Below are 14,050 nucleotides of genomic sequence, written 5' to 3' on the forward strand. Positions count from 1 at the left end.
TCACCAATGTTGGTTACCTCAACTTTTCAACTTAGTATACAGAGTTCTCACCAAAGTAGGCGACCCAACTTCTCAACTTAGTATACAGGGTTCTCACCAAAGTAGGCGACCCAACTTCTCAACTTAGTATACTGGGTTTTCACCAATGTTGGTTACCCAACTTTTCAACTTAGTATACAGAGTTCTCACCAAAGTAGGCGACCCAACTTCTCAACTTATTATACTTGGTTTTCACCAAAGTAGGCGACCCAACTTCTCAACTTAGTATACAGGGTTCTCACCAAAGTAGGCGACCCAACTTCTCAACTTAATATACAGGGTTCTCACCAAAGTAGGCGACCCAACTTCTCAACTTAGTATACAAGGTTTTCACCAAAGTAGGCGACCCAACTTTTACACTTATTATACTGGGTTTTCACCAAAGTTGGTTACCCAACTTTTCAACTTAGTATACAGAGTTCTCACCAAAGTAGGCGACCCAACTTCTCAACTTAGTATACAGGGTTCTCACCAAAGTAGGCGAGCCAACTTCTCAACTTAGTATACAGTGTTTTCACCAAAGTAGGCGACCCAACTTCTCAACTTAGTATACAGGGTTCTCACCAAAGTAGGCGACCCAACTTCTCAACTTAGTATGCAGGTTTCCTACGAAGTAGGCTTATGCTTATGCATTGTCCCACACATTTGGTTATCTAAATTATCTTTTTACTAACCATGGCTGTGGAAATGTTTCAATATGTGATGTTATCATTTGATGCTCTGTAGCAGACAGAGCAGTTACTATTTTCCAGCCTCTTTAACTGTTTACATTCTTAATTAAAACAACGTTTAACATAACTATATATTCATTGGTATTTACCGGTAAAATGTTGGTAAATGAATTGTCTATCGTGAGATACAAAACCAACATTTTTGCAAAACTGCTTGGGTAAACCTAAGGCTGGACTAAGCTCTGGTTTGTTCGAGTGAAAGACGAACGCCCACTACACTAAAGCAAATATAAACAAACTCAACACCTTACCACAAAAAACAGACATGTGTCTTGTTGTTTCTAATTTCATAAACAAGTCACAAATTAATCCGTGTTGTTGCATTTGTTATACTTAATAATGATATAATTTGCTCTAAAATGTGATGAATAATTGAAAGATACAGCGGACTAATTTGTTACCTTTACATTGTTGCAACCTAAACAACTCGTGTTTGAAAAACAAAGAACAAAACATGAAACAAACACGTCTAAAAAGCACAACTAAAATATCATAAGTAAATAAGTTTTGTAATTCATAAATATTTATTTTGTTGCGGTACTTGCGGTACGGTGTATTAAGATTATGTTTGGAGAAAAGACGTACCAAAAACGAGTGTCAACGAAAACCATTTAATTTTACTGTTTTTTGTGGTGAAACAATTGTTTTTGTTTATTTTTTATAACTGGACGCTGTTGACTATATTCCACACCTGATATAGTTATTGATATGTGTGCACACATAAAGATATTGTTGTTTCTTGGTGCTGACTTGCTGGAGACTAAAACAATGGCTAAAATGTTTACCGGAATTATCAATTTTGATTTTTTAAAACGGTTACACAACAAAGTAAATACACTCAGCATATCACACACAATATACGAGCAATATTTTCAAACAATAAGCAAAAAGACAATTTTTGCGTTTCATCAAAATTAGGAACTTCGTACAATTGTTTAAATTTAAACGATAACATAAAAATAAAGAAGAGCAATTACGGATCTGAACGCGGTCCTCTAAAACCAATGCAACAGTAATACAATGGTAGCCATCGCTAACGACATTTCGAAAAAAAACCACACACTAAAAATGTAAGACTGTATACCCCAAGTGTAGTAGTAGTATTAATTTAGGAATAACAACACAAACATACGAGACACCCCAGTACTTTAAGGTTAACCCACTAACGCATTTGGCCAATCATTGTGAAATAACAATGTTACTTTTAATCAACTAAAACATATATGAACAATTATATACTAATACAGCAACACGCATGGATCAGAGATACGTCATCAATGATTCCTCTAAGAAAATATATGTCTAAATACATTGGATAGTTTAGATTAGATTAGATAGAGCACAGCTATATCGGGAAAACAAGGATTCAAAGGTAAGTGCTTCAAAATGGACTAAATATTCTTTTCGAAATCATGTAACCCATTGCGAATTCATCTAAAGATGTTTGATGCAGTAATTAAACCAGTCCTTCTGTACTGTACAGACGTTTGATCAAGTGACATAGTTAAACAAACTTTGCAAATGTTGTCTCCTATAATTATGATAAAGCAGTAAGGGTCTTGTGAAACTGTATTCACATCGATAGCAGACAAAAATCAGAAACAAATTCATCGAGATTTGAAGACAAAGATTGTCGCCTCTACATAAAGAATTAAACGCATGTATAACATACCGAATTGATGATCTAATCAACTGAGGTTAATTCTTCACATTGAAATTTTAAAAGCATAAGTAAAGAAAAGAAACATGCTAAGTTAATTACCAAGAAGAGAATAACATGAATTTAGCTTCAGAAAAAGAGCCACCAAAGATAACTTCTTTCACTCACGTCGACTTGACATGCAGGACAGCAACGAAATTTTGCCACTCTTGCCTGTCCCGGGCTAGCTTCTGTATGTCGTGTTGGAAGGTTCTCAGCTCTGCTTCCATAATTTGTCACCAGGTGTTCTTGGGATGTCCCCGCTTGCGTCTTCCTTCTGATGTCCAATGCAGATGTGCGGATGATGTTGTTCTCCCTTCCAATGACGTGACCAAGCCATCTCCATCACCTTAGCATGATGGTGGTTTCCATGAAGTCCTGGTTGCATTGAGCAAACAGTTGTTGGTTACAGATAGTTTTCAGGATCCTTCTGAGGTGGACAGTTTGTTGAAATCCCGTTTTGTCATCCTCCAGCATTCCAATCTGTACAGCAATGTGGAGAGTACACAGCTCTGGTACAGTCTTAGTTTTTGGTGGTGCTGTACTCATATGACTCTAACTGCATTTCGTCCCTTGCTGGGACGGTTTTTGGTTCCGCTGCCTGCTCTTCCATTGTGCCTGTGTATGCTCCCCATGTAGGCGGATTTTTCCGTCGTTGGTAGATCTTTTTAGTTCACTGTGACAGGTGAGAAGTTCTTGACACTGAGCAACACCACCTCTGTTTTCTTCTGGCTGATCTTCAGGCCTGTTTGATGTGCGAATTTGCTGGGTTGGGTTGTCTTCTCCTGCATGTGTTGGTGCGTATGCGAGACCCAAAGTAGTAACAAAATGAGTAACAAATTAAATTTTCACAAAGATAAAGAAATAAAACTGCAAAGAACTTTAATTATTTTTGTGTGACACTCACCCTTAATAGATAATCCCAAAGAAAATGTTCTAACATGTGGTATGCAAGTGGTTATAAATAATTCCAAGAAGATGTATATCCCCGATATTGCATTTTACTTTTGGCGTTTAAACACCTAAAGTGGGTATATAGGTATATCTAGGCAGATATTCGCTAGATGTGTTCATAAACGAAAAACAAATGGTCAAATATTACAGTCGTATTATGAACTTTAATAATTTGATACTAATGAAGCAGTGTTACTGAATAAATAAATATACATGGTATAAACATATTCAAGAGCAACACACACTAATAAACTAGACTGTAGTTACAAGGAATTTTCAGTGTTTCCTGGCATCATAATTTGTGTTGCCAAAACAAAATAACAAAACAAATATATGCAATTGCGTTGTAAATCAAAATAGAAATAAATTGTTTTGTAACGTGTCGCTCAGTCTTGCATGGGTACCGTATGTTCTAATAAAACTTTCCCAAAATACCAAACACTTAAAAACCGAAAATTGTCGGTAAGATTGTCATGCAAATGAGGATTAAAATCTGATGTTGTTGGAGTTGGAGTGAATATGTACTGAATTTAATATTCAAATAAAAAAATGGTAATAACTTGACTACACATACAAGGAGTGGAACAACTATTAACGACCACAGCATTATATCTTCTGTCACAGTCTCAGAATTTGAACTCGGGTCAACCAATCACGTATCGTTGAACCTTTGACATACACGTCCACATCGTTTAAGATCAATAGCGTTCACGCACTTGAGTTGTGATCATGCTTTAAGTTTTATAGTGTTACTCGTTACTGTGTCAAACTTGTTACCATGCAAGTAATAAGAATAATTAAAAGGGGTGGTGCATTGGAAACTCTTTAAGGGACGATGGCAGAAAAACCGTGCACAATATTTGTTTGTTCCTGCTGTAAAATTTGTAATATTTTCAAAGCAAATTATAATATATCGAAAATTAGTTTCTATTCGTCGACCTTTAAATGAGCTAGTAGATTCTCTTTAAATATAGTATATTAAAATGCGTTATTTGTTTCAATCTGATATAGTAAAACTATTGAAACTCCATGCCATGGAGTACATACATGTTGTGACGTCTGGCGCAACTGAAAATGCACGCTTTGGGTACAAATAAAAAAAATCTAATAATTTCCTAATATCATCAATAGTCAAACATTAAAGAATAGATGTGATAGCTATTGGAAAAATGTAAATTAAAAGAAAAACTTTGATTAGTAAAAATATTGAAACACTGATTTACGAGACCGACTGAGCAAATTCTGGCTATGTAAAATCCATCTGAAACCGGTGGGCAAACCAAACCAAAGACATCGATTGTGTGAATTATGAAATAAACAAGAGAAGTAGGAGATGAAATGCATTTTATTCTGACAGAGACGGACACATTAATAATCCCACTAGTAATGTATAAACGCGACTGCATGGAATTAAAACAGCAACGATCTCCCAACTAAGTTGTTCAAGTTTCATTGTAACAGCGTATTCATGTATTTTAGCGATTATGTCTGTAATTGTTAGTGATTTGTAAAAGTATGTATTAACTAGTCTAGGCCAGTGTTGTGTAAATAAATAAATAAATAAATAAATAAATAAATAAATAAATAAATAAATAAATAAATAAATAAATAAATAAATAAATAAATAAATAAACAAACAAGCAAGCAAGCAAGCAAGCAAGCAAACAAACAAACAAACAAACAAACAAACAAACAGACAAACAAACAAACAAACAAACAAACCAACAAACAAAACAAACAAACAAACAAATAAACAAATAAATTATTAAAAACTTACCGCCAGAACTAGCTATGTTTCCAGCACTTGTTCTCTGCCTGGCAGCATACCCTTGCCTGTCAGCAGAGATGTGTCCCGTATCCGTTATCTCTACACTGCTCGCAGTGATTGTGACATACGCGTTACTTGTGTATTCAATAATAACTGTGCCAGCTATGTGGACTGAATCTAGTTGGCCTGTGCGCGACCCGGCTTGTATGGTACAGGTATCTCCTACGTCCACCACAAGATTGCTGGAAATCGAACATACACTGCTTTGTCAACATGCGAAGCACATTGTGCTTAATACAATTAGTATTAACTGTAAGCGTTGTTGACGTCTCGTCATAATATATCTATGTTTTAACACAGTTACTATAGAAGATTGCTACATTGGTCAGTTATGGTTTCCTCGTGTACTGCTTTCACTTGCATAACACAAGTATTAATGTATGAAATATTAAGTTACAGGTAGATGTTATATTCGAATGTGCTATATATAAACATATTTATGTAATTGGTCTATATTCGTCAAATTGAAGATGCATATTACCCACTCATACAATCATTTGTGGACAACAGGGCGGACTCCATTTTGACGAAAACAACGGCCTAAATAACGGCCAATTTTACACCTCCAGGCTACCTGCGACACTAAGATACTGGATCAACTTTTCTACTGGACGAATAGAAATACCAGAACTCTGTGCGAATCCCCCTTGATTCTGGCTGCTGGATATTTTCGTTCATGAAATCGTCGGATATCACCATTCAAAACGCGGGATTTGTGCAGTTTTGAATAAAACCAAGTTAGCGATTATGAACAATGGTTTTTTGCACGAAGAGCGCGACCATACTTGAGAGTCCGGTGCTTGCTCCCCCTTAAAATGTTTGAAATCTGGATGTTTGTTTGAAAGCTTTATTTGTAACCGAGAAAGACGTCAGATTTTTGAACGTCATTAGAATAGTATATTTTTCTTTTTCATTTTACTATCTTCGGTAAGGAAACGAATTTGTCTGTACATCGTCTCTATTTTATTTGTACATTTAGTCTGGTACAGTAACCCCACGCTAATTCGTGGGTGTCGGAATCCAAGCAAAAACTGTGACTTATCGAGGCGCGACTTAGTGAGTCACTGTATATAGTAAACTATGTAAATATTAAAACAGCACCTGCTGGAAGCCTCCATAGGTAGCCAAACTATGAGATCTAGCAGTGAGCGAAAAATCTATAATTAATAATAGTTCTTTTTATAGACAGCTTTTCAGCACACAGGGATTCTTTCAAAGCTTACTTTCATTTTAATCATCTGTTAAAATTATATATAATTGTATCATCGTCACTGTTACTAATTAGTAACTGTGTTACCATGCACAGTTGTAAATCTAAAAGACTCACTCTTATTGGTCAGTTTTGTCGCATGTTGTCTTTTATGGTTATGAGGATTATTTTCTTGTATTTTGTATTTTGTATTTGCTTCATTTTATTGTATGAAATAAAAGTTTTTTGAAAAAAAAATCGTAGCTGGGGATGTTATAAACTTGTTTTTAAAAATAAATATTTATAAATCAAAATGACTGTTAAAATTCAAATTGACCAATCCACAAACCATGTGGCGTATAACATCATTCAAACAGCAACCCCTTCATTTTGAATAAGTAGGCGGTAGCAGTGGCCATGTCAATTGAAGGCTTGTATGCGTATTATAGGTGTAGACAACGTGGAGATCTTGAGTCAATCATTAAACTTTTGAATTTGAATGAAAGCTGATGATTGGTATTTACAAATTGTTATAAATACGTTTATAATCTAAGGTACAACTTTCTGTGTTTCACTTTATCATATTTAATACAACAGTTGAAATATAAATGCCATTGCTAACAAAATACTGTTTTCAAAATTTTGTGTACAAATTATTGTTGTGTAAACTAACTTATATAAATATATCTTAAATATGAGAACAAGCCGAGAAATATTAGTTTTGATACTGGAAGGGAGAACCACTTGTGGTATTTACATGGCAAATGTAAAAGAAATCTGGTAGCAAAAGAAAAACAAAAAAAACAATCCATTTACCTCCAAATCACAACTCCCCCCACAAATAACAGCAGATATTGCCAAACAGTACACAAATCAGAACACTCCTGTTCCTGAAAACCAATATTATTTAAATTGATGTTTTCAAGAAGACTGAAATTAACTGCAATATTCTTAAGGAGGGTCGCCACTAAGGGTAATGTTACACGTTAATTTTCTGAAATTTTCTACAGTTGTAGAACTAAGTTAAAGTATTCAAGAATAAAAAAAATGTATGATCACCGGTCAATTTTTGGTGTAGTCTGGTCCCCTGTTCTAATTTCAACGCTGAAATTGGGGCAGGGGACCAGACTATTTTTGGTGGTGGTGCCATCTAGTGTCAAGAAGTTGTCCAAAGCTGAGCAATTCATGACATATACTAAACTAACTCCTAAATATGATTTCAATAGCTGGCGAATCAGTCACTTTATCAGAATAGTATAATCAAAGTTCTGTATGGTCAAATGATACTGAATTATTGTAAATCATCTGCAATTTTTGAGAGGATTACAATTTAAAATTTTATAATTTCATTAAAAATTGTGATAATAGCAACACAGCAAATTTCCTAAAACTCTGTATATAGCTTATTTAATTTACCCTTAATCGAATAAGCATTAAAAATAGGGGGTAACCGATCTTAATTTTAAGATATTTACTTTACAATTCATGTGAATCCTAATAATGGAAGTTGTAATGGTTTCCATAGCAACAAGTAAATGTGTTAGCTATGGAACAATGTACTTGAAAAATAATTTGAAAATAAATTTATGGAGTGTTTATCTTGGAGATGTAAATTTTGTGTTGCTATGACAAGCAACTTCTAAAAGTTAAGAATGTCTCAAATTGTTCAATGTCATGTGAATGTAAATATTATTTTAGTTATGACCTATCTTTGTTGAGGTGAGAGGGAAAGCAGCAGTTTAATACCACATCCAATCTGTTATTGAACTATAATAATAACATGGAGGATGGGAAGGTGTATCAGGCAAGACAAAACTATACATGCCACCTTTCCTAAAATGAGACAAAATACAGTCCCTATAAATCACGCCCTCTGGTGACAAAGCGCTTCCATGACGTAAATGACCGTAGACGGCGTTTAAATCATCGATGTCGTTTAGGTCTGTTTCCATCAATGAAAACTATGTTTTTTATAGATTTTATTATACTCCAGATGACGAACGACTACACAACCAAACAGTGATCGATTTGAACGACAAAACCTTCTCCTATTTACACATATACGTCACAAGAAAAAAATTAACATACTAGGCGAAAAGTGTGCTAAGTTTATTTCAAAAACGAGATATTTGCACAAATGTGTAGGTTCTGCTAATTAAGTTTATTCTCGAAAAAACAGTATGAACAGCCGAAACATGTTCAAACTCTATTTGAATGTATGAACGTTGGTAGGTTATTTAGTGCGTATACCAGGCCTGGTGTTCTGAAAACAAATCACTTAACATATATATTATGCGTTAATAGAAAACAACAAGGCTTGTGTCTAATGGTGAAAATACCCCCATTCCGTAATTAGTGCATCCTAAATTTGAGTATACCAGCCAACTTGAATTTATGTGTACTCGGACGTAGTTGGCGTCGATCTTCCATGAATTGCTTTCACAGCAATAAATCACTGGATGAATAAAATGTCGTGACATATATGCATTATATGAACTGAGGTTGTTGTATGTGGCAGGCCATTCTGGGGTGATGTTAGAATTTCAGTGCAAAATATTTGTTTTTCGTCATTTAGCCTCCAGTGACTGTTTAAACTTGCCAAATGATTGGTTGAAAAAGCAAAAACACCCACATTAAAAGTTAGTTTATTGTTATATATATGACACGGATTAGGAAAATCAAAATATGAGGTTATTGTGTTCAACATATTTATATAGGATTGTATATTTTTTTAGTGGGGTTCCATAGAAACGCTGACTATGGAAAACGCTGATAAAATATATTTTTCACAAAAAAATTTGACAAAGGGGAAAAACGTCCACGTGCTGTTGACTAATACTGGATTGATTAACTTCAGAGTTTGGCATTAAATGTTCTCAGTGTTACATGCTCGAAACACTTGCCAGATTGTCATGAATAACTTTCTACCTCAAGAAGACTGATGCCAGCACCTAGGTCTGTTAACAGTGTAAACTGCACTACATATATGTGTTTCCTCATTGTGAACGTAACGACAACGGAACCAACAACAATTCAATACAAGCCACTAGTTTGCGAACAGTCTAGAAATGTTAATAGTTCAAACTAGCAGTTTGCTATGGTAAGCTGATGTCAATATTGTTACTTTGTTAGCAAAATGATGAGATATATTACGATACTGTCGGTTCGGTTGCTTTTTTTGTTTTCAGTGGTATATAAAACAAGTAGCTAATTTGAATAACTCACTGTTTTAATAGTTGGCAGGCATGCCGGGATCAATGGTACCATTCAAAGCACATTCCTCCAACTAGCTTGCCATCTCTATAAAACATTGATGATTTAATAGAATCAGAAATGAAACTACATCATGCTTCCCAATTACTATTATCAATAAAATACATATTTTTTTATTTCGAAAAGTAATATTTAACGTTAGCAAACGGTAATACTTTTAGTAAATCATAATGAAACCGCATATCCAAATGGACAATTATGTCGGTAGAATATTGCGAGATCTTGCAAACTACGGAAAACGGCTTATTGAGGGAAATGTTAGATTCTGCTGATTCAGAAAAAAATATATGTTGTTGTTCGGCATATGAGTGATGGGGAAAAAGGAAAACAAAGTTTCCGCATAGACAGAGAAAGCAAATAATGGCTGTCACACACTGTTCTTGGGTGACAGTAATTTAATTAATGGACCTCTATTCTGAATGGAATGACGTATTCAATTATTTTATGCGTGTTTTTCTCCTACGAAATTTTATCCCGGAATCGTATCGGCGTTATGGGAACGTATTTTATGATTTCTAAGCAATATTTCGACTCTAAATAAGTACTACGCTATAAGTAATTGTTTCTGCTATATTATAGTAAATGATAGTAAATGACCACTTAGGTATGGTTATTAGTAAAAAAAAAAGAAGTTAGTGGAGAACTGGAAATGCTAAAATCCAAAAAAGCACCAGGCTTGGATGGTTTCTGTTTAGAACTATTAAAATACAGCTCAAACTATCTAATTAATTCACTTACAAAATTGTTTAACTTCGTTTTGAGTAGCTCAGTTTTCCCAGATATTTAAGTTCCATCACTCGTCTTTATAAAAAGGAGACAAAATTAGACCCTCAAAATGACAGGGGAATATCAGTTTCAATTTGTATTGGTAAAGTCTTCTGTTCCATCATAAATAAACGTGTCAATAGAGAATTTCGACCGGGACGCAGAGGTGGTGTGGTAGTATGAACCAGTGATCTTTATTCGGATGGTCACATCAGGATAACGACGCATAGAGTACAGAAGTTGTGTCTGGGCGTTGGTGAAACGGCCAAGCCCAGAGACCAAACAAGTGGACCAGGTCCGGTGTATCTGTGTATATGTCCGAGTCTCTCTCTATTTCTTTTTATATGGTAAATCACGTGATCCAAATTGATACATCACATGACTCAAAACAACATTTTAGACAGGACAGTGATTCAATACACCCGCATAAGTTTCCAGAAATACATTGAATAAAAATACAAAAGTGATTTTAGCACCTCCACATCGTGGTTAAATGCTTTACAAGCTGATTTGTCGTGGATGACAATGTTTTACGAATTATATTATTACAACTGTCAGCTGCCCAGTTACCACATACTTGCTAAAAGCGACACGGATATTGTTTTAGAAACCACGCTTGTTGATGGCAATGGGAAGATACGCTTTATATCACCCGTGGGAATCCTGACAACGCCCATGATGGGTGTCTGTACGAGCGATATGACATGGTACAAACGATTTAAATTAAAGCGTCCTCGCTTTACGCAAATGTAATCAAAGAAAGAATGAAATTGAAAAAAACTATGATTGATGAAAATATACTGAACATCTAGTACAAGAAGTTTAGCAATAGAATACTTAAATTGCTAATAATTCTATCGATATGATGGCATGACTAAGATATTGCAGAATGTTTTGTGCATCTCCTCAATTTAAAAACAATCAGAAATGTCGTCAAATATACCATACATCTAACTAATCCAAAATCACCCAAAGAAGAGACTATTTTAAAACAGCACCTGAATGAGTGTGGTATGCTTGGGCCTGAGAATATGTGAATGAAAGCACTGTAAATAGTCACTTTTTGTGGAATGTCCAGATCAATTAAAGTGTTGGATACTATGACCGTTCTAAATGTCTATCCAAAATTACGGATATGAGTAGAGTTGTCCCATTGAAATAATGAATCAAATAAAACACACGAGATTTTGAACATTTTACGGACTTGTGGGGAAATGTCTCTCCCACGAATATTTTCTGTAACCTGGCTGTTTGTTGTCACATAAATGAAAATATAAAAAAAATGTGTGTTATTGGAAGATTTGTTTTGTCGGGAATAAACTCATTTTGACCAACTATTGTTTTTTTGAAATGTTCATGACCAGAGTTTTCTCAAAATGACGAATTTTTATTTGACATGAAACATCACACAAAATAGAATTAGGATTGTACTGTTAAAATCATACCTCGTGCCACCCTGCAAGGAAAAACGACCTATTGGTGACAAGTCGCATATAATGTATGAAAAAATAATTAAAATTAAAAGTCAAACGAGTGTAAAAGTTCAAAATCCTCTGTTTCTTCACATCTTCATTTTGTAGTTTGTCTTTGGTTGAAGTATGTATCGTCCACAATTTCTTTGCTTCTCATGGGTTAATTTGCGTTCATCAACACTGACGATGTTTAGTTGATTCGCTGTTCTGCACAGAAGTGACCCATGTAATCACAATTTGATTGAACTTGACTTTGAAGTAGTTTATGGGTGATATTCTGTGCCGAGGTTTGGTGGTACTGTCTTTGTCCGTCCGTTTTCGATTCCGTTCACTGTTCCTGTAATACTAGTATGTTGCTGTATGTCCTTCTTGTCCTGAATTGTCTTGTGATAGAGGAACTGGATATTGTTTTAGAAACCACGCTTGTTGATAGCAATGTGAAGATACGCTTGATATTGTTTGAATACAGGCGTCACCCGTGGGAATCCTGGCAACGACCATGATGGGTCTGTACGAGCGATATGACAAACGCATAAACTGTTTCATTGACGAAAATAAAATACTCAAAAAACAATCAGGCCGGCTTCAGAAGAAAACACGGAACAACTGATCAAATTTTTGTATTAAAAACTCTAATTCATGAACACATTAAAAATAAACAAAAACTCCATGTTTGTTTTGTAGATTTTGCCAAAGCATTCAACACGGTATGGAGAGTAGGGCTATTCCATAAACTATTAAAAAATAACATTAATGGCAAGATTTACAAAATAATAAAAAAACAAAAGCTTGCATTAATATAAATAATTATATAACCAAAGAATTCACTATTAATAGAGGAGTAAAACAGGGATGTATAATTAGCCCAACTCATTTCAACATTTTTATTAATAATTTAAAAGATAGTTTAGATAATGCCGAATCACCACTTCTGAATAATAACATTGTTAACTCTATTTTATATGCAGATGATTTAGCCCTTACTTCCACTACTCAGGCTGGTCTACAGACATCATTGAATACACTAAATAAATAAATATTGCAATATCTGAAAATTAAGTGTGAACCTTTCAAAAACACAAGTTGTTTTCTTTGGTTCATCAACATTGAGTAAAAAAATACCAATTCAGTTTTGGAAATGATAACATTCAAACAACAAACAGTTATACATATCTAGGAATCACAATAAAATCAAATAGAAGTTTTGCTAGTGCCATGTCAAATTTAGCAGGTAAAGCTGGAAAATCAATTTACACCATGAACAAAGTACTTTTAGGAAACTATTTAACATTTACAAAAAACAATTTTGCTTTTATGGCTCAGAAATATGGGCCATAGACTTGCAGGACATTCAGAACAATGCTAAATGGGACAAAACATCAATTGAAAAAAAGTCAATATTAAATTCTGCAAACAAATCTTACAAGCAGTGGCGGCGGTACAGGGGGGGGGGCAAAAAGATGTTGGGGCATCACCCCTCGAAAATCATGATGAAACCCTTTGTGTCAGCAAAATTTGTCCCTCAAAATGCAGGAAATAGCGTTTCAAAGGGTCTAGATTTCAACATTTTTAAGGGGGCATGCCAAGAGCAGAGGTGGGTATTTATCCACAACTGCTCAGTGTAAAAGTTCAAGGTATTAATTACTGGTTGCATATAAAGGAACTCCCAGATGATAATTTAACAAATAAACAGGCATACCTAGAACAAACGCAGCAGAATACTATACAATATTGAAAGACAATTCACTAAACTTCGTAAACGAAAAACTGAGAACATATGCTAAATTTAAAATTGAATACATCTTTGAGCCATATTTGAATAAACTTGACACTCATAAAAGGAAAATATTGACAAAATTTAGAATTAGTAACCATAACTTAAAAATAGAGGAAGGCAGATATTCAATTCACAAGAAACCTATAAACAAAAGAATATGTAAAAACTGTGACACAAATTCAATTGAAGACGAAGAACATTTTCTACTGAATTGCCAAAAAAACACACTTATCCTAATATTTTTACACAGAGACAATAAAGTTATTATTATTATATTATTTATTATTATTCTTACATTGCTTGTAAACTTGCGTGTAATGATG

Source organism: Saccoglossus kowalevskii, chromosome 14 (assembly GCF_978046115.1).
Source record: "Saccoglossus kowalevskii chromosome 14, keSacKowa6.1, whole genome shotgun sequence".
In the NCBI taxonomy this organism is placed as follows: Eukaryota; Metazoa; Hemichordata; class Enteropneusta; family Harrimaniidae; genus Saccoglossus; species Saccoglossus kowalevskii.